We start from the raw sequence: 23,484 nt of genomic DNA, 5'->3' as shown, positions 1-23,484 counted from the left end.
GTACGAGAGCATTGAAGTCAAGGATATTAAAATTAAATGAAAAAGAGGTGAGATTGTTCTGGACTAATTCATATGCGCGATGAGAAAGAGCACCTCGGGGACTTCGAGTTTTTAAGATAACACAGTTGCACCAGGCACATATGGATCACTCAATGTGCCTGGTTGGTCTTGTCCTGGATCATTCGAAAAAGGAATATATTAAAATAAAAGAGCAATTGGAGAAGGCCCAGTTGGAGTTAAAGGGTCATTTGACAGATATCCAAGCTTAGCAGTTTTATAAAAAGGGTATCATTTTTGTTTCCACCCATCTAGAATGAGATTAAAGAATGGAAAAGGGATAAAATGGATTATGATCTTTCACGTGTGTTTACTTGGAACTCCTCGCAGCCGAAGAAAAAGGAACCTATGAGAGGCAGAAAGAATTGGAGACGTGGAGGCCCAAAGGACTACTGGACTACTGATTTGGACTCCAGTCCTACGGAAAAAAGGCTATGCCTTCAGATATGGACTATAATCGGAAACAGCCCCTTTAGGCGATCAGTACGCCGAGGGGGAAGGAAGAGGATGAAAAAAAAACAATCTCTGACTGTAAGAGGAGGCATGAAGAGGAAGCAGATCTCCAGGAACAGAGGTTACTAATGGGGTTTATATTTCGGGAGTTACAATATTTGATGATTGCCTGTCATTATTGTCTAGAGGTCTGTGTACCTGAAACATTTGATGAGACAGATTTTCTTTATAGACCTAAGTAAACCGGTTCGTAAGATCAATCTGTATGAGGAGAAGAAAGATAAAAAGTATGATGATGGGGAGGTAGTGGAAGAGAGGGACAAACCCAAGCTGGAATTGGACCCCTGGGATCCAATTTCGATCTGGGGGATTGCCAGGGCCTTGAGAGGTTGAGCAGCGATCCCACATTAGCTATGCAGACTAAATTACGTTCATTTTTGAGACAATGTATCGAGTCCAATATATAATTTCACAGATGACAGCGGAAAAAATTTCCATTGAGTCCATCAAAGCCAAATTGGTACTTCTTGCCTAAGACACATAAAACCATGGAAAATCCCCCAGGGAGACCAATAGTGGCGGGCAGGGGCTCAGTTTTAGAGCCCCTGTCCAGCTACTTGGACTGGTTTCTATGGCCCCTCCTTCTAAGTGTCCCTTCTTACTTGAAGGACAACAAAGCACTTCTGCAGAACCTTGATGGTTTGGAATGGGATGATGGATGCAGGCTGGTCACTATTGATGTGGTCAGCCTGTATACACACATCCGACATCAGGATGGGTTACAGGCAGTGGAGACGTTTGTAGAGAGAGCTGGGAAGGGCAGCAGATGTAAACAATTTATTTGTGGAGCACTTGCGTTATTGCTCCAGAATAATGTATTTAGGTTCGGTGGCCACTGGTATGGCCAGCGCATCGGTACGGCGAAGGGCACGCTGGTGGCACTGACCTTTGCTAACCTGTTTTTGGCCCTATGGGAAGAGAGGTATATCTAGAATGTCTATAATGCGTTTATAAAGTTTATAAGATACTGGACACTGTTCATTGATGATGCCCTGATTGTTTGGACAGGGACCAAGGGGAACTTTTAATGAGTTCACTAAATACATCAATGATAATGATATGAACATGATGTTTACAGCCCATTTTGAAGACAGAGTGATTTTCTGTATGGCAAAATAGTGGTTGATGATAATCAGAATACACCATGTGGGTATCGCAAAAAAACAGCAACTAATTCCCTATTACATTTTGATAGCTATCACCCTGAGCATGTTAAACGCTCTCTCCCTTATTCATACGTTTGCATCGCCTAAATAGCGACAATCAGATTTTATTTTTTTAAAAACAAGCTTCAGATTTGACTGAGAGATTAAGGCCTCTTGCACACGAACGTGTGCTGCCTCTGCCCGTGCTGTGGCCTTTAAATTCCGGTCCGCATGCCAGCCGCATGCAGATCGCGACCCCATTCATTTTGAATGGAGTCTATCTGTCCGTTCCGCAAAAAGATAGGACAAGTTCTATCTTTTTGCAGAACGGAAGCACGGAACGGAACCCCACGAAAGCACTCCGTAGCGCTTCCGTTCCACGGTTCCTCTCCATTCCGCACCGCATCTCTGGATTTTCAGACCGATTCAAGTGAATGGGTCCGCATCCGTGATGCGGAATGCACATGGCCGGTGTCCCATGTACTGCGGACCCGCCGTATGCGGGCCGCAATACGGCCACGGGGGACACACGGTCGTGTGCAAGAGGCCTAAAGGTTAGAGGATATAGTGAGAAGGTCATAACTCAAAGGATTTATAGGAAAGAACAGGAGAGGTTTATTGTCTCCTTCAAATACAGTCCAATGTCCAATAGCATTAAATGTGTGCCTGATAGAAACTGGCATTTGCTAGAAGGTGATAGGGATTTAGTAGAATGAGTAAAAAAAAACACCCATGATAGCATTTGGTAGCTTAAGGTATGTATTGATAAAAAGCTTTTTTGAGGGACGAAAATATGATAGTTGGCGGGACAAATGTATGCCGATGGGCAATCACAGATGTGGTACTAGTAATTATTGCTGTTATATGAGGACAGGGAGTAAGGTCTGGGTTGGTCAGATATTACACTATTATATTTCATGTCGTACAGATTTTTTGGTCTATGTGATACATAGGTAAAAAAAAATTCTCCCTCTATATAAATGTGTATATGAACATTTTCCTTCTTTGAAAACAGGTAAAGGCTGTACTCGCCTCATAGAGCATGTATGTAGTGAACATAAGGGCGATTCACAATGCCTGCGGTTTGCAGATCTTCAAAGAGTTCACCCTCCAGCGCATGGCTCGGATCGAAGTGGGAGCTTTAAGACCCTGTGGACTAAATGACAGAAATTATTTACAGTTGCAAGAAAAAGTATGTGAACCCTTTGGAATAATATGGATCTCTGCACAAATTGGTCATAAAATGTGATCTGATCTTCATCTAAGTCACAACAATAGACAATCACAGTCTGCTTAAACTAATAACACAAATAATTAAATGTTACCATGTTTTTATTGAACAAACCATGTAAACATTCACAGTACAGGTGGAAAAGGTATGTGAACCCCTAGACCAGTGATAGGCAAACTGCGGCTCTCCAGCTGTTGCAGAACTACAACTCCCAGCATGCAAAGACTACCTAGAGCAGGCATGCTCAACCTGCGGCCCTCCAGCTGTTGCAAAACTACAACTCCCAGCATGCCCGAACAGCCTACAGCTATCAGCCTACAGCAGGGCATTGTGGGAGTTGTAGTTTTACAACAGCTGGAGGGCCGCAGGTTGAGCATGCCTGACCTAGAGCTTTCAGCCTACAGCAGGGCATGGTGGGAGTTGTAGTTTTGCAACAGCTGGAGAGCCGCAGTTTGCCTATCACTGCCCTAGACTAATGACATTTCCAAGAACTAATTGGAGTGATGTGTCAGCCAACTGGAGTCCAATCAATGAGATGAGATTGGAGGTGTTGGTTACAGCTGCCCTGCCCTATAAAAAACACACACCAGTTCTGGGTTTGCTTTTCACAAGAAGCATTGCCTGATGTGAATGATGCCTTGCACAAAAGAGCTCTCAGAAGACCTATGATTAAGAATTGTTGACGGAACGCCGCCATGTGAAGGAGTCAGGCACGAGCGCTCCGCAGTGCTAGAGATTAAACCGGCTCATATTGCCTATGTGCGTCAGGTACGAGACAAGAAACTGACTTCCAGTTGCCTTTTGAAACATATGGATCGTTTCCTGACCAACATGGGCAAGAAAACCAAAGGCAGAACGACTTCTCCCGCGCGCTCAGAGGTCCCGACCCCCCCAGCAATGGCCCCTACCTCGCCTGAAACAGAAGCAACTACAAGATTGCCGGAGACGAACGCTAAAGGGGCGAAGGTGGTGGAGATGCAGGCACTGGCACACCGGATCGACTATAAGGAACTAGCGGTGGAAGTAGCTGCGCACCTCGCTCCGGACTTGCGGGAAACACTGGCGACTTCGGTTGCTAATGTGATGCACCAGCTGCAAGAGGCAGTGCAGCAACACGGCTAGATGAAGCGGAAGGCCGCATTCAAGTCATGGAAGACACCACAGAGTCAATTCTGCAGAAATTGCAAGCGGCATTAACAGATAATAAACGCCTATGGGATAAGCTAGAGGACCTCGAAAATCGGTCCAGGCGTAACAACCTGCGACTGGTGGGACTCCAGGAAACTATTCCGCCAGGTGAATTAACAAGCATCTGTGACATTGAACTGCCACAAGCTCTGGGCATAGCGCGGAAATGCAAAGTGGAAAGGGCTCATCGTGTGGGGCCTCCCCGAGCTGAAAAAGACCGCCAGAATAACCGACCACGGCAAGTGGTAATGAGGTATCTGGACTACACCGATAAAGAGTCGCTCCTCAGAGCATTTAAAGCACGGAAAGAACCTGTCATGGTACGGGGAATGAAAGTTTTACTGTTTGGAGACTATTCAGTAGAGGTCGCACAAAAGCGCAAAGCATTTTCACCACTGTGCACGCAGCTTCATCATGCTGAAGGTGTTTAAACTGGATGGCTCCAGTACAAGTTTTACCTCTCCGGAGGAGGCGGAAAAGGCCTTGGATGGAAAAATAGGGCCAGCGGAATGCTTCAAGAAAAGGTCCAGACAATCTCCCCCCAGACACAGAACGGGGGAATATAAGTGTCGGAGTTCGTTGAGAAGTATACTAAGGGTCTGGAAGGACTTTCTGGAGAAATCGACAGTCTTTACATCGGGACTCTGGTAGTGATTACTGGATAATTACTTTTCCTTTATAACCTCAGTTATGCCTTATTATTTTCTCATTTTATGCAATATCTCTATTGTGGAAGCTCAGTATATAGCGGGTATTGTGAGAGGGGAAGGTTGAGAGGTCTTATAGTGACGGATGTCACAGGTGGAAAAAAGTCTAGGGGAGCTGGGAGGGAAGCATTACCTTGATCTGTGCTTTTCTCTGCTCCGTGTTAATTCATGTTTATTAATGTTTACTGTTGGGGAGGGAAGGGGGGAATGGGGAAGGGAGGGCAAAATGGGGAAATGTTTAGTCATCTACTGATAGTCACCTTTAAAAAATACCTTATTCTCTGCGACCGTTATGAAAATTGTGTCATGGAACGTTAAAGGGCTACGCTCGCCCCAAAAGCGTAACATGATACTGAAGCGGCTAAAACACCTAAAGGCCGACATTGCAATGTTACAAGAAACGCATCTGACAGATGGCGATTTTCATAGAATGGAGAAATCTTGGGTGGGAAAAGTGGTAGGCTCACCCGCAGTGAACCATAAAGCAGGGGTTTTGTTTCTTTTTCACAAAAATCTGGCCTATAATATTATGGGGATTGAATCTGATGATGAGGGAAGATGGTGTATTCTACATCTTGCCATAAACTCAGAAGAGCTTAAAATGTATAACATTTATGGTCCGAATACGGATAATAAGCAATTTTTTGCTGATCTGGGAGTCAAATTAAACAAAGATCATGTTAAGAATCGTATAGTAGGAGGGGATCTTAATACTGTAATCAATACAGCAGAGGATAGAAGAAGAGTGAACAACCGTCATGAACTAACTCATGTACATGACAAGGTTTTAGAGCCGTTTTTGCGAGATACGGCCCTCTCAGACACCTGGAGATCTATAAATCCAGATGGTAGAGAATTTACCTTTTACTCGCCACCACATGAGTCATGGTCCAGGATAGATTACCTTCTAGTATCAGACAACCTGAAATATAGGATAGCGGAACCAACCATTCATGACTTGATAATTTCGGATCATGCTCCGATTTCTGTGATCTTCTCAGAGAGGCCAGGACATCATCTGGAGATTTCCCTCCTATCTGTATAATGATGACAACTTTAGAGATATTCTTAGGGGTTGGTATCTGGAATTCAGAGAGGATAATATATCCAGTGAAAATAACTCTTCTTTATTCTGGGACACTGGCAAAGCTGTGCTTAGAGGTAGGATTATAGCCTATGTAAGGGGACTTAAAAAAAAGATAACGCAGCAGCTGCAGATCCTCAGTCTCTCTTTGCGCACCGCCTATACCACTTACCAGACCTCTCCGTCTGAACAATCCAAGAAGGTCTGGCAATTGGCAAAAAAGGATTATGATTTGTGGTACGAGAGAAAGATGAGATGTGATATGCATGGCTTAGAGAACAAATTTTTTTAGAGGCGGCAATAAGTCGGGTAAACTATTAGCCAACCTCATTAAAAATTTGAGGCGTCAATCTCACATCTTAAAACTAGCTGACACCAGAGGAGTGGTTCATGATAAACCTGATTAAAATAGTTTCTATACTGGGGGATTATTATAGGAATTTATATAAAGACCCAGGGGTCAAGACCCCCTTATCCTCCTTCCTATCTAAATGTGTGGCATTACCAACCCTCTCTGAAAGTCAACTAGAATCCTTAAATGCTCCAATATCAGAAGGTGAGGTCCTTGCAGTCATTAAGGGTCTGCATCTGCATAAAGCCCCAGGCCCAGACGGTTACACGGGAGAATTCTTTAAGATGCTGGGAGATGATGTTAAGGGACCGCTTATGGGGGTGTTTAATGGGATGCTTACTGGTACTCCCTTGTCAGCAACAGATAACCTAGCATATATTAAGCTGATCCCTAAGCCAGGGAAAGATGCCTTGCTTCCCGCTTCGTACCGCCCAATATCTCTGATCAATGTGGATCTCAAGATAGGGGCCAAGATTATAGCTGACAGACTCTCCCTCATTATGCCGACATTAATTTCACTTCCTCAATCGGGTTTCACTAAGGGTAGGTCAGCAGTCTCTAACATTAGGAAGGTTTTGGCGGTGTTAGATGCAGTTCAGGGTAAGATGTGCCCTTCTCCATGTCCGTCCCTGATGGCGATTGACGCGGAGAAGGCATTTGATAATGTTCGATGGGATTGACCTGGTACACTGCATATGGTTATGTCCTCATGTGCAAAGATTTTGGGAACAGGTCAGGTCTTGGATTAAGGACAAACTGGGTTATACCCTACGAATGGCCCCTGAGGTTCTTCTGTTTCATGACCATGGAGATGCGAGCTCTCATCCTCACATCTTAGTGGATGCAGCTTTGGTAGTATCTTTGCGATGCTTGATGCGGGAGTGGTTGAAATCAGAGGTACCTCAGTTCCAAGAGGTGAAAACACAGATGACACATTTCATGTATTTGGATAAGTCAGAGGCAGAACTGAACAAAGAAAAGAAAACCAAATGATTTTTTGGGAGATGGAAGACCTATTACAAATAGCTTTGACCAAGAGGAGATAGCGAGGCTCATGCAAACGTTCAGATATACGGAGTGGTATGGCTTGGAGGTTCTTAAGGGGACTTTGGGGAGATTGTCGCTTGAAAACCGGGATGGTCAGGGAAATTGAAGAATAATGCAATATATGCGGTGCTAAACTAAACTGTTTATTTTTTTTTTTATTATGAGTAACGAGAGATGGTGACTATTGATGTGGTGACGTTATTGGGAGGGAGGGAGGGGGCATTGGAGGGGATGTTTTCTACTGCTTTTTTACTGTTTGTATGGAAAATGAAAAATTGTAACACCTACTGACTGAATTTGTATCCAATGTCTGTACTTTTCTTTTATGGTGGAACAAATAAAATAAAAAAATAAAAAATAAAAAGAATTGTTGACTTGCATAAAGCTGGAAAGGGTTATAACAGTCCACGGTAAGACAAATTGTCTATAAATGGAGAAAGTTCAGCACTGCTGCTACATTCTTTCTCTGATTATATCTGTTTTTAATATAGGTAATATTTGTTATGTGATTAATCTCTTTCAATATAAAGTTTTTTTTTATAGAAAATGTTTTGTCAATATTAATGTGAATATGTAACCCAAGTAGTGATATATTCCACCTGTGATTCAGGCAGTGTGTAACAACGGCTGCTGTGCGCTGCTGTTTCCCTGCTTACCGCCGTAGTCCTGGGCGCTGTGTTCAGTGGTGATCTGCTGACAGTGCATCCCCATTCACCGCTGCAGTCCTGGGCTCTGTCTTTGTAGGTACTGTTTGTTCTTGGATCTGCTCCACAGTTTCCTTTCAGCCCTGGCCATAGCATGCTTGGTGCTTGTTCCCTGCCGCACCATACCTCCCAACCGTCCCGGATCCGGCGGGACAGTCTCAGATTGCAGTGGCTGCCCAGCTGTCCTGTTATGGGGGAGGTATGTCCTGCTTTCTGGCAGCTGTCTCTGCTTCCATAAGAAGCAGAGGCAGTTGCCTGTGTATTATGATGAAGCAGAAAGCCGGCTGTGGGGACAGCTGGTCATAATTCCATGAGGGGGCACATAACTGGCATATTACTGGGGGCACAGCTGGGCATAATTCTGTGAGGGGGCACAATGCGGGCATAAATACAGTTCGGTGGCATGAAAGGGGAATAATTACTATGTGGGGGCTGTGAGCGGTTTTATTTCTCTATATATAATGTGAACATTCTGTAGTGCACATTTTTGTCCACAAGATGGCAGCAAACCAGATGTGTGAGCCTTGTGTGCATTTTTTTGTCTTAAGGTCACAGGGAGAGGGGGAGTTAGGTTTCCATGTTTGAATGTGCCAATGAAACTCAGGGATAAAATTGTTAAACTACTCCCATTTTGTCAAAAGAGCCAATAGTTTTCTCTTAAGGAACTCCCCTTTTGTGATGTCATGTATGCTATTTAAGTGAATGTAACTTGAATAAAGCTCTCTGGCTCAGGGGGATGAGAAGTTTTCATAAAGCCAACTTGTGTGTCTGCTCTCATTATGAAAGCAGTAGGGCACGTGCATACTTATACTTCTAATTGATTTGGCACCACACAAAGAAGATGAGAATCGCATGAATTGCGATAACAGGTCATTAAGAGGACTGGTTGGGATTAGGTGCATAGTTTATGTTTTGGGCGGAGTTAGAGTTGTGGTCTAGTGTGGAAAGAATTTTCCGGGACGCTTTTTGTGCGCCGCACGATGTGTCCCTCTTTGTTCATTTAGAAAGTTGATAGGGATGCAGCACTTCGTTAAGGGCCGGGGCGCGTCACTTCCTGTGCTTTATGGGTTGATCATGTGACCTCGCTGACCAATCCTAGCTCTCCTACACATATATAAGTGGCTCAGCCCCCTTCCTAGATGCCTGAGTGTCAAGGTCCTTGTGTCCTGCATAGGTTGCTAATATCTCTGCTCATGGTCCTGTGTACCTGACCCATGCTTGTGTTTCTGGACTCCGCTACCTGTTTTATCCCTGCCTGCTTGCCTTTACTTTCCTGTTGCCGACCTGGATTGCCTGACCTGTACCTGTTCCGCCTGCCCTGACCTATTGTTTGTTTGACTTCGCCTCTGCCTCAGCTTTCAGTCTCGCACTGTTGCTCCTGGTTACGACTCGGCCTGCTGCCGGGTGGATTTGATTTAAATCCAACTGATTTAAATCATGATTTAAATCACTAGTCAGTAAGGCTTGATTTAAATAATAGTTTTCTACATAAAGACTAATTCTTGCTGGTATAACTTAAATTTTATTGCGACAGGAGGCTCCCATTGTGCATTAACTTTCTTTACTACTCCCATTAGCAGCAAGAATAACTATTACAACAGGTGAAAAGAATTTTTTTCAAGACAGGTATTAAATATGTAAATGAGGTAGTCCAGGTAGCCAATCATAGATCTCCCTAGTGTATAAAAGGTGTTGTTGATGTAGGTTCTGCCTCTTTCTTGCTGCTCCCACAAGAGAAGATACGTATTTAATGTTATTTTAACGTTATTATATATCTCCAACTGTATCTTAAGGCGTAAATATATGAAATTTAGAGTTATTTGTATCAGGGCTGAGGTCCGGTTCAAACAACTCAGAGTGGCGCGTGTCCCCCGTTCATAAATGCGCGTTATATGCCGCCGTTTTATTGTAATACTTGTAGCATTCTTCCCCCCTTTTTCCTTAACTCCTGACTCGTTCCATTAAACTATTTCAGCCCTCAATACCTTTCAAATTTACCTCCGTCCCCTCTCCGGTCTCTGAGCTCCATTTCCTGCACTCAACACCGAAATCCCGTCTATCGCGAGATTTCGAGCGCTCCGCTCTTTTGACTGTGAGGTGATTGCGCGCGCTTTTCAAATTACCTCAGAGCTGCCAGTCACCTCACAGAGCGCCCACTTACAGTTTTCTCCTCTTTTTCTCCACACATTATTAAAAATATACATATTCCTACATATCTCCTACCCAATTGTAAGTATACCCAGCACATTTACATTACATTTATTTACAGGCTTTTACACTTGCATACATTCAGTTTTCTTTATACTGGTCTGTATATATTTATGCGGATTAAGTACATTCCTGGGTGTATGCACTAGTGTATGTGTGTGTGTGTGTGTGTGTGTGTGTATATATATATATATATATATATATGTGTATATATGTATAATGTATATATGAATAAAACATTCATTTAAATTTTTCCCATTTTCTTTTTTCTATTCTCATTTCTTTATTTAGCAATATGAATCCCTGTGAAGAACAACCTAACCCCCAATCCACCCAACCCATACCCATTGGCTATGAAGTATTAATTTCGGATTCAATTCAACAAATGGTTGACCAATCCGTTTCCAAATCTGTATCAGTTGCAGTACAATCAGCCATGGTATCCATTCAGGATTCCATTTCCAAATCCCTTTCCTTAATAGTAAACCAAAAACCTCTAAATTACCCTTCTACTCCAACTGACAATTTCCTCTCAGCGGAGGATTCAGTTACAGAACTTGCCAAAGGTTTTAAAAAATCCGGCAAATCAACAAAAAAGAGAAAATTTACAGACTACCCAAAATCCCACATCTCGGGAAAGGGTCAAAATCCCAAGGAATGTCCGCATAAACCTTGCGGTAATGATAACGGTGGCGAAAATCCCCACAAAGGACCCTCCACCCGGGAGGAGAATATCAATAGCCGGGTTATGACAGCCAGTAAGAGGGCTAAGTTTATCTCTTACAAAGAAATATCTCCATCATCATCAGATGATTCTGATTCAGTGTTAAGGGACGAATTGCCATTTTTCTATGAGGAGGACTATCCTGAGGATATTGAAGAATTCTCTTCAACCAGCCAGATCCCAGAATCTCTAGTCCTAGACAGTCAGGGTATCCCCTTTTTCAACGCTGATCAGATAAAACATCCGAGATCTGGAGAATGGGTTCCCCAACCTCAAATTTCAAAATATTTGACGCTTTGGGTTAACAAATCCCTGGATAGATCCTCCAGAAACAAGCTAAAAGCTGAATGTCCTAGACCTACTTTGCCACATAAAAAATCCCTGACTCCAGAGTTAGATCCCATAATTTTTAAATATTTAAATAAAACGGGAAAAAATCCCAAAAGAGGTCTGGACAGATCATTTAAACTTTGTCAGGACAAACTTTTAGATTTATTAGGACCCCTCACAAAAATATTAGACCTATCAGAACAAGCCGTTATTACAGGCGAACCAGTAGATACATCAGTTCTACGTGGCTGGGCCCAAAGGGCCATCTGTTTCTTCGGAAACATCAACTCCGCCCTGAGTGCAGAGAGAAAACGAAATATATTAATGAAACTAGACCCTCAGCTCACCCATTTGGCCAATTCTGACCCTGATGAGTCTGCCGATGGTCTCCTTTTTGGGGATTCCCTCATTAAAGAGATAGGGAAATTCGTGGGAGTATTTTCCTCCCTTGATAAAGCCAAAACCTCTTTGAAAAAAGTAGATCAGCCCAAAATTTTTGGCAGGGCTGGGAAAGGCAGGGGCCGCTTTCCCAGCCGAACTTCACAGTTCAGACAGACTCAGCAGGCTCCCTTCCAATCAGACAGAACTACCACTTTTACACCGTCCACCACACCATTTTTCCCTACCCGAGGACGTCCATGGAGAACCCGAGGCCAGCGAGGTTTCCCTAGATCCAGACCCTCATCAGGTAAGCTTTTCTATCCCAAACTATTCCCATTTTCCTCTAGGGGGAAGACTGAAACATTTTTTCTAAATATGGTCCTCTCTAACCTCAGATTCATGGATCCTGAACACCATCTCAGGATATCTAATAGATTTCCAATTCCCCCCATCACAGAATCACATCCCTCTACCAATACATTTCTCGAACTTAGATCAAGACCTCATAGAGTCAGAGATACTAGATCTTTTTCACAAGAAAGCTATCATTCAGGTGCCACCCCTATCCCCGGGTTTCATCAGCAACATCTTTCTAGTAAAAAAGAAAGATGGAGGTCACAGACCGGTCATAAATTTGAAAACCCTCAACAATTTTGTGTCTTACCATCATTTCAAAATGGAGGGAATTCACCTTCTCAGGGATCTCTTACTCCCTCAAGATTGGCTAATAAAAATAGATTTAAAAGACGCTTATCTTACTGTACCCATACATCCTTCCCATCAACCCTTTCTACAATTTTTCTGGAACAATCAGAAATGGCTGTTCACTTGTCTCCCGTTTGGCCTTTCATCAGCCCCTTGGTGTTTCACCAAATTAATGAAACCAGTGATATCATCCCTAAGATCCTGAGGTGTACGTCTAATCATATATTTGGACGACATCCTAATTATGGCACAAACACTCTCACTAATCCGTACGCATTCACAATGGACCATTTCTCTTCTAACCAATCTTGGTTTTATAATCAATTACAAAAAATCTATCCTATCCCCTTCCAAAGAGCTGGAGTTTCTAGGCTTCAACATCAATACAGACTCTGCTCTTTTGAGTCTTCCTACCAAAAAGCTCACATTGATTCGAAGAGAAATCCGTTCAGTACTAAACAAACATCTAGTCTCACTGAGGACCATTGCGCGGATTGTGGGCCTCTTATCAGCCTCCATACAAGCAATCTTCCCCGCCCCATTACACTACAGAGCCCTTCAACGTCTAAAAGCGCAACACTTACGGGAGGGATTACAATATTCAAACAAAGTCCCTTTATCCCTGGAAGCCAAAGAAGAACTTCTTTGGTGGCTTCAACATATTCAGATCTGGAATGGGAAAATGATATTCAACTCCCTTCCAGATCTGATACTAGAATCAGATGCCAGCCTATCGGGATGGGGCGCTCGTTGTGGCCCTTATTCCACAGGAGGAAAATGGTCAGACTTAGAATCTCAACTACACATCAATTGTCTGGAATTACTAGCCGCCTTTTTCGCCATGAAAAGTTTCGCAAAAGACAAATCACACTGCTGCATCCTCCTACGTATGGACAATATTGCAGCAGTTCAATACATCAACCGTTTCGGGGGCACCACCTCCAAGATTCTAACAGACATTGCCAAAGAATTCTGGCACTTCTGTCTAGACAGGGATATCACCTTAAAAGCAGAATACCTTCCAGGTTTGATAAACACAGTTGCCGATTGGAATTCCCGATACCTTTCGGATTCCAGCGACTGGCAATTACACCTGCTCATCTTTCAACAGATCAGCAAACTATGGGGTCCCTTCCTCATAGACCTATTTGCATCACATCTGAACACCCAAATTCCCACCTTCTTCAGCTGGCGTCCGGATCCAGAAGCCTTAGCCATAGATGCTCTCCGCCAAATTTGGCCACAGGAACGTCTCTACGCCTTTCCCCCATTTGCACTAATCTCCAGGGTTCTACTTCAGACAATCACACAAAAGTCCACACTAGTGATCATCACCCCATGGTGGCCGTCTCAAACATGGTTTCCCACACTACTCAGTCTGACGATAGATATCCCGAGAATTCTTCCTTCTCCCCAAGATCTTCTCCGAGACCCTTCGGGACACCTACATCCTCTGATCCTTTCGGGACACCTAACACTGATAGCTTGGTTGATTTCAGGCAACCAACAATCGATCTCGGACTTTCACAATCTACTATCGACATCCTCTCCGATGCATGGGCCCCGGGAACCAAAAAGGCTTATAGATCAGCCTGGAAAATTTGGCTTCATTGGTGCACTCAACGAGACTTGGATCCCATTCAAGCACCTGTCACCCAAATATTAAATTTTCTTTCTGAATCATTCAATATGGGGAAGGCTTATAGGACAATAAACCTTTATCGTTCCGCAATATCATCAGAACATGCCCCTATTAACTCCATTCCAGTCGGTAAACATCCAATGATTTGTAGACTCATGAAAGGCATTCGTTTTAGAAATCCACCAAAACCTAGGTACCATTCCACTTGGGACGTTACTTCCCTTCTAAACCTTTTTTCTAACTGGGAAGACAATGAACATCTTTCACTAAAATTACTCTCTTTTAAAATCATGACCCTCTTATGCCTCATCTCCATAAAAAGAGTGTCAGATGTTAGAGCCTTAGACATCTCCCACAGATCCTTCACCCCTAACGGAGTAACTTTCCAAATAACCAGAAGAACCAAAACCAACTTACACATGGTTTTCTACCCGACTTTCCCTTCTAACGATAAATTATGCATTGTCCGTTGTCTTAAAACATACGAATCCATGACCCAATCTTTACGCTCTCCTCAATCTTCGCAACTTCCAACTTCTTATTTCTTTTCGTAAACCACATCTTCCAGTATCCTCCCCTACATTAGCAAGATGGATTAAACTTACCATGCAAATGGCAGGGATTAATACGACAATATTTGGCCCACACTCTATCCGAGGGGCAGTTTCTACTAAAGCATTCCAAAAAGGAGCTTCTCTCTCTGAGATTTTGAAGGCCGCGGACTGGTCTTCAGAATCCACTTTTAAAACATTCTATTTCAAACCTGACACTCATGTATCCATGTCTATCATTTAATTATGGTTATGTCATCTAGCATAAAGTTAGCTTTAAACTTGCACAATGGGAGCCTCCTGTCGCAATAAAATTGGAGATTTTCCTAGCTATTGTAACGGAAAATATAGATTTTATTGAAGACAGGAGGCGAGCATTGTCCCCCCCCATTTAACCCAACCCTAATTGTTTTTTAAATATATATTTTCTATCTCCATAGCATACTAGAATATCTTCAATTCTTCAATCCTCCATCCATCCTCCAATGTTCCTGTTACTCCGGATTTGTCTCATCTAGAGCTACTTTATATTCCTTTATGGTCAAGATACGTTTAATTTCAAGTTACTTCAGCGCGAGTCATCATCAAGAAAGAGGCAGAACCTACATCAACAACACCTTTTATACACTAGGGAGATCTATGATTGGCTACCTGGACTACCTCATTTACATATTTAATACCTGTCTTGAAAAAAATTCTTTTCACCTGTTGTAATAGTTATTCTTGCTGCTAATGGGAGTAGTAAAGAAAGTTAATGCACAATGCTCGCCTCCTGTCTTCAATAAAATCTATATTTTCCGTTACAATAGCTAGGAAAATCTCCAATTATACAAGTAGAAGAAGATTTTTAGAATAACAACTTTTCATATTAGTTTGATTTAGGTTGATTCTGTATTCATAGGTTTGTAGAAGTTAGGATTAAGGTCTTTTTCTTAACTCATGTTATGTTCATGTTATAACATTTTTGCTGTGAAGAAGAGGTATGTGATCTCTGCTGAGTGAAATTCAGTTTTGAGAACTGCAAAAGTAAACCAAGCATCTGTGATAATATTTTGTAGGCAGAGAAACTGCCCAATAATCTTTCAAAAACCTCTGGAAGAGCATGACATTGTGAATGGATTAATAGAATTTATTTACCAAAAAAATTAAACATATACAGTCTTATTCTACAAAATTAAAAAACTAATCTTTATTTCATGATGGATTAAACTTTGGATGGTAATATATATATTTTTTTTATCCACCCTGGCTTGCTGACTACGTCTGTACATATGGTACCTTGCTCTGGTACCTCCTGGTCCGTCTGGACCAGCTGCCTCGTGTGCCAATCCTCCTCAAGAGGTAGCGACCTGGTGTTCTCCTCGGGAAAGTCTATCCCCACCATCAGGGGTTCTGTGAAGAACGAGGGGTTCACTTAGACAACTTTTCTTTCTGTGATTTTTTAATATATTTTTTCTGTTCACTTAGACAATGCCCTTAGAGGAGGTAGGACTCGTGGCACAGTGGGTTCACACCCGCTGGTTCGTGACACAGTGTGGGATTTAAAGACGTGCTTATGTCCATCCCACTTAGGCCTTGAGAAAGAGTCACATGATGCGAAATGGCCGTAGGCCAAGGATTTATGCTACACTGTTATCTCCCTGTATCGTGCACCCTTATTAATAAAAGGATACTCTGCAAGTTGGGTGAGTGTCGTTGATATGCTTCTTTATGTTGTAAATCTTTAGAAAGAGTCTATTATTCTTTAGTACAATTTCCTCCATTATACAGTATGTACCCAGCCATTAAAGCCATAGAGAACACAAAATGGGCTGTGCAGTGCCGTACATAGATCTCATAGGGTCCCATAATTTATATCGCACCCCTCCCCTAAATGATATTTATGTCAAATTTATGATTTTTTTTAAGTGGTAAAAAATGTACTCACTATGTCACGCACTTTACCTGACTTTTGTGTTGGACAAAGTGGAACAGGTTCTTTATGACTATATAAATAATAAACTGTGTGATCTGCCTCTCCTCACACATTATATTTAGTGTTGAGCAAAGTGAAGCATCGGAAGCGAAATTCAGTCCGAAGTTTAGGAAAGCTTTGATTCTAAACCAATCCAAATTTCCTTGTGCTACGTGGTAATGAATCTGTTTTCTAAAATGGCAGCTACATGTGTTAGAAAGTGAAAGTAAGTGTAGAGGAGCCAGGACTGGGAACGCGAAATCACCGATAATGCTGAGCAGCCAGCCAATCCGCAGGTAGCCATCACCCTGTGATGTCACAGTTAGGCAGAGCCCTATAAAACCATGATCCCACGTGGTCGCTGCCATTTTCCTGTGAGCTGGGCATAGGGAGACGGAAGATGCTCTCGCACTAGGGACAGTGTTGCTGCAAACTCTTAGCAGAGAGTGTAGAACAATATTTATTAGAGAGGCAGAGTGCAGGGAGACTGCAGAGAGAGTGGAAGGAGAGCGTAGGAGATTCCTGAACTACAGACTCTGCTGCAATTTATTGCCATGTACATAACTATGCAGTGCACCAATAGCTAATCCATTCTATAACTATAGTTACTGTGCCATCAGTAAGCAAGTCTGATTTAGTGTACATAAGTTTGCAGTGCACCAATATTCATAGCAAATCTGTTCTGTTATCTGTCATTGTATTGACATCTGTTTGCTTCCATTCCATCTGAAAACCATTGTTATGCCGGATTTGAAAACGCTGCTTCTAGGCAGATTGGCCTAGGTATACCTAATTTTTAGCCATTCGGCACATTAATTCGTCACAAATCAAATTTCTTGTCGAACTTCGACAAAGCTGCCGAATCACAACTTCTCTCATCTCTAATCAGATTATAAAAATGGCTGCCTGCAGCCACCAGTAGGGGGAGCTCAGGGCACAGGAATATATACAGTTACCGCTGAATACAATAACAGCTGTGAAGATGTATTTTGTGCTGAGCTCTTCCTGGTGGCAGCTGCAGGAAAATGCAGTAGATGTATGTCAGGAAGAGAAGGAGTGTGCCCTGTTATGCTGGTGGTCTGGGCGCAGCTGCTCCATTCTTCCCTGCATCACAGATGCCACGCTACTAACCTTGTGCCCTCCTTTGCTCCACTGCTATCCCACTCTCCTGATGGCGACACACCATGCCGCCGACATCCTTGTTAGTTCCAGCAGGCTGTGGCCTGCGAGTTTCTGTTAGGCCTCATGACTTGTGCTATATGCAAGTCTCTCTGCCTCTTAAAGGGTCATCATGTGCTTCACCAGCCAATGACTGCACACAGAGGGATATCCTGGTAGGTGGGAGTGTCACAGAGGGGTTGCCCATGCAAGGGCAAGTGGTTATTGCCCTTTGTGCACAGTTTCTTTGTTGAAGTTGAGAGTAGGGGCAGAGACCCAGAACCTGGATCCCACCCCTCCTTACCCCAGTTCTTTAGACAGACCCTTTACAATTGTTTACACTCCTCCAGTACAATGCAGTGATTTCCTGTTAGCATCGAGGTGTGCTTTCAATTGGTATGTGCACTAGCATGACTTTATTTAGAAGGCTTAATAAAAGTGAAGTATTAATTGAGGTTACATTCCTTAATTCAGTACATAGAACATTGAAGACTGATATCTGGAAACTGTTAACAGTCCCAGTTGTTTTCAGTTTCTAATATTGGGTACCCAGTGCTTTTCGGACCATTATTGACCATTGTTCCCATGGTCCTGTGATTATATATGTACTGAATTACAAAGCAAATCTAGCCACTATCTCTACTGTCGTTTTAGATTTTCTATTAACCATCATGCCAGAAAAGACTACATGTAATTATCTGTCCTGTCTGCCTTGCACTGTAGGACAACTTTTTATTGACTGAGATTCCATTATGAATTATTATGTAATTCTATAAAAAAAATAAAAGATAAAGGTCACATGCAAAGTAATAATATGCTGCTGAGGTGTCGTAAATCAATAATATTAAACTACATATCAAATTAAGGTTCAGATGTGCTAACATGTGCCTTGTGGGGGTGAAAGTGTTCTACATGTGACCTTACATAATCAATTCATTCTCTGGAATTTCCATTATTACAGCAAACCTATAAGGAGACTAGATAAACAGCAAGTTATTTACCACTATGCTTCCTCAAGACTTGTTTGTCTAAGTACACGTTCCTCCTTACCTGTTAACCTGTAATCTTAATTCAAAGCTCGAAGCAGATTGTTATATAAAAGTATTACTAATGGTCATTTTTCACATGCCAATTTACAGGCAATTACCTGGAACAAACTGTTCATGTCCTGATTGTTGAGAGAAGGGTGCTGGTGCCAGTGTTTGCTCATTCATCGGGTGATCAGTGGCACATTTACACAGGGCAATTATAGGGAACAAGTGTTTCTATATATCCTCATCCCTGATAATTGTCAATCTCATTGGCCAACATAAAAGAAACTTAACAGGGTATTCCAGGATTTTAATATATAATAGATGCCCTTGTAACACCCCAGAGTGGTATTACTATTTCTACACCCTGATACTGTCTTTAACTGCTAACCAGTGTCATCTGTGTATTTATTCCAGGTCCTTTGCCACTGTGCATTGATAATGTTGCTAAGAAATTGTTTTGTACGTGTAATGTGCCTGGTTCACCAGCAGGTGGCAGCGTATATGGTAGAGATCTGGGGGGATAGTCTATTTCCTACCAGGGGAGGGGCAGCAGGAAGTGTGTAGTCAGTCTAAGCCAGGGCAGCATCAGATGCAGACGTGCCATGATGTAGTAGCAAAGGGAGGACCCCCCTCCTGCAGCAGGAGTCCCTCCAGAGGGAAGCAGCACCCTAACTCCTTATCGATTTACAGAAAGAATATTGCGAGGTTGGCAACAGGGGTACCAGAACCGTCCTAGAGTCCAGCTGCCAGACTAAAGCCGAGTTTAACACAGCAGAGAGAGAAATAAAGTACAATATTAAAGTTTGCCTGCCAGTTTATGCCCAAACCTGCTGGAACCAAGAGAAACACCACCTCTTCAAGACTGTGTTCAGAATGGAGTTATTTGATTTTCACAAGGAGTTCCAGATGTCTTCAGTGCTATACCTGTCATTATGCCATGATATCAGTGTGAATAGATTTTTAACTGCTTAACGACCACGTGTGTTGTGCAGGTGCAGCCTATGTCATTGTATGTACTGAATATAGAACAAAAGCTGTATTGGTCCAGGTGGATATGTTACTGGTCACATCATCACTAGGATGCCAATCTAACTAGATCCAAGACAGCCCTAACAGTGTAAAAAAAGAAATAAATATATTTATAGAGGCATGCAAAAGTTTGAACACCCCTCGTCAAAATTGCTGTTTCAGTGAACAGTTAAGGCTACTTTCACACTAGTGTTTTTGCTGGATCCGGCAGGGTTCATCAAAAACACTTCTGTGACGGACTGAACCGTCACTGGGGCTGCTGGAAAGGCCTGATGGCTAGCTTCCTTCCTACAGACTATGGACCCAGAACTATGGAGACCCCCTGGGACCTTTTGGGGTTACAAGGAACTATGAACCCTAATTTATGTGTGTAATTTATATGCCACATATTTCCTATTGTCCATTAAAAAGGCATGGTGTGGATTCAGCAACACAAAAGGCGTTGGCTCTGCACTGAGACTCCCACTGATTGTGTTAGTGATGGGATTAAGATAGTTGATTATAATAGCAGCCGACTCCTAGATGAGTAGATCACCCTATGATACACTCAGGCGATAATCCCATCACATGTGTCTCCTCTCTTCCTATTCATTCATTATGGAGGGGGTGAAGATGTCTGTTTGCATGTTGTGTTTGTTAATTGCGTCACAGACAATGCCATTGTGTTTGTTGAATAGGGTTAGTTTTGATGTTTAAACTGTAAAGGATTGGCTGCTATGTCATGTTCTCAGTTCCCAACCAGGTCCACAGGGGTGGTACCCTTGTTGGAAAATGTGTATATAAGTCAATGCTTGTGTGTTCAATAAAGAGTTCCTGTTTTACCCTTCATCATGTTGAGGCTGGTGTTTGGGTAACTGATCGACACTGGGGATTGCTATACGCTGAAGATTTGCTATACTCCCCTGGGTATAACTACTAGCTCTTCTAAGAGCTGTTCCTGCTCTCTGGATTTAGGAGAGGTTCACGCACTGGAACATGGAGCCTTGTTGTAGGTACAGGGTGGGTAGGAGATGGTGAGACCTCAACCAAGCTTCGGCGGTTCGTGGGGTCTGCAGTGCTTACGGTGTCAAGTGGAGTGCTTGGAGTCCTTGGGAAGCACTAGGAGCATCCATCGACGAAGGTACCCGGTCAGGGTGCCAGGAGATCCGTTACAGCTTCCGTTACTGATAATTCAACCATCTGCATCCCTTTATGAACGGATCCCGTTGTACTATCTTTAACATTGCCAAGACGGATCCGTCATGAATTCCATTGAAAGTCAATAGAGGACGGATCCGTTTTCTATTGTGGCAGATTTGGTCAGAGAAAACAGATCCGTCCCCGTTGATATTGCATTGGGGGTCATGCCAGATCCGTCTTGCTCTGCATCCCAGGATGAAAAGCAAACTACAACATGTTGCGGTTTGCTCTCCGATATGGGAACGCAACTAAACGGAATGGAATACATTTTGGAGCGTTCTGTTCAGTTCAGTTTAATCCCCATTGACAATGAATGGGGACAAAACGGAAGTGTTTTTTCGGTATTGAGCCCCTATGATGGATCTCAATACCGACAAACTAAAACGCTAGTGTGAAAGTAGCCTAAGCAAGTTGAAGATGAAATGATCTCCAAAAGGCATAAAGTTACACATTCCCATTGTATTTGAAACAAAAAAAAACTTTTTATTTTTATTTTAAACTTTTACGTTTTCAAAATAACAAAAAGGGAAAAGAGCCCAAAGCAAAACTTTGTGCACACTTCATGTTTAGTACCTAGTAATATCCCCTTTGGAAATTTTCACAGCTTGTAAACAATTTTTGTAGCCAGCTGTCTTTCAATCCTTGTTTTGAGGGAATTTTTATCTATTCTTCCTTGCAAATGTCTTCCAGTTCTGTGAGATTTCTGGGCCGTCTTGCATGCACTTCTCTTCTGACGTCTAGCCACAGATTTTCAATGATATTCGATCAGGAGACTGTGAGGGTCATGGTAAAACCTTCAGGTTGCGCCTTATGAGGTAGTCTATTGTGGATTTTGATGTATGTTTAGGATTATTATCCATTTATAGAAGCCATCCTCTTTTTAATTTCAGTCTTTTTATAGTAGGTGTTATGTTTTCTTCGAGAATTTGTAGGAATTTTATTGAATCCATTCTTCCCTCTACCCATGAAATGTTCTGCGAGCCATTGGCTGCAACACAATCCCAAAGCATGATTTATCCACCCCATGCTTAATGGTTGGTGTTCTTTTCATGAAATGTTTTTCCCTTTTTCTCTAAACATACCTTTTCTAATTGTGGCCAAAGATTATGACCTCCTCGTCCTCAGGACTTGTTTTCAAAATGCATCAGGTTTGTTTAGATGTTCTCTTGCAAACTTCTGATGTCGAATTTTGTGGTGAGGATGCAAGAGAGGTTTTCTTCTGATGACTCTTCCATGAAGGCCATATTTGTGCAGGTGTTGCTGAACAGTAGAACAATGTAACACAACTTCAGAGTCTGATAAATCTTCTTGAAGGTCTTGCAGTCAAACAGGGCTTCTGATTTGCCTTTCTATCAATCCTATGAGCAGCTGTCTCTTAAAATGTTCTTAACCTTTCGGATACCGGAGGTTTATTCATTTTTGCGGTTTCATTTTTCTTCCCTATCTTCCTTGATCCATAACTTTTTTATTTTTCTATTTACATAGCTGTATGAGGGCTTATTTTTTGCGAGACAAGTTGTCCTTTCTAATGCCATCATTTAATATGGCATACAATGTAGTGGGAAGCGGGAAAAATTCCAAATGGGTTGGAATTGGAAAAAAATGCAATTCCTCCACCATTTTACGGGTTTTGTTGCCACGGCGTTCCGTTTTCAGCAGAACTGACCTGTGCCCTTTATTCCGTGGGTCAGTATGATTATTACTATACCACATATGTATAGGTTTGTATGTCTAAATAGTGTAAAAATAAATTTAAGTTTAACATCACCATATTCTGACTCCAATTCCTTTTTTATAGTTATATCTACTGAGCTGTGTGGGGGCTTATTTTTTGCGGGACAATCTGTATTTTTTTATTGATACCATTCTGGAGTGTGCATGACTTTATGATCACATTTTTTTACATTTTTTGGGGGGGTAAGAGAAGCAATGAAATAATGGGGAAAAAAGGGTCAAAATGGCCAATTTGCCATTACTTTATTCGCTGTATTGGAAAAATATTTTTATATTTTAATAGTATGGGCGTTTTTGGTCACGGTGATACCCATGATGTTTATATTTTTTGTTATTTATGTATTTTTTTATTCTACACAAAGGGGGTGATTTAAACTTTAATATTTTTTTTATTTTTTTAATATTTTTACGTTTTTTTATTTTTAATTCATGATTTTGAAGCTCGAGCCACACAAGAGAGGAAGCAGGAGATTAGAGATGTAAGTGGCTCAAGAACTGGTGTAAGAAGGAGGGGTTTGGGTTCCTGGAGAACTGGGCCGACCTCTTTCGGCTACAGGCTCTATCATAGGGATGGGCTGCACCTCAATGGGGAAGGGGCAGCTGTGTTGGGGGAGAAAATGGCAAGAAGGTTGGAGGAGAGTTTAAACTAGGGACTGGGGGGAGGGTAATTACATTATAGGAGGGGAAGATAGTGCAGATAGAGACCGGGGCAAGGTAATGGGACTGGGGGAGTAATGGAAGGAGGGACTAGAACAGTTCAGAAGGAAAGGTGTAGGGTAAAAAATATACATAAACCTCTTAAATGTATGTATACTAATGCCAGAAGC

This window comes from Bufo bufo, chromosome 3 (assembly GCF_905171765.1).
Source record: "Bufo bufo chromosome 3, aBufBuf1.1, whole genome shotgun sequence".
NCBI classification, from domain to species: domain Eukaryota; kingdom Metazoa; phylum Chordata; class Amphibia; order Anura; family Bufonidae; genus Bufo; species Bufo bufo.
This window is presented reverse-complemented; position numbering follows the sequence as displayed.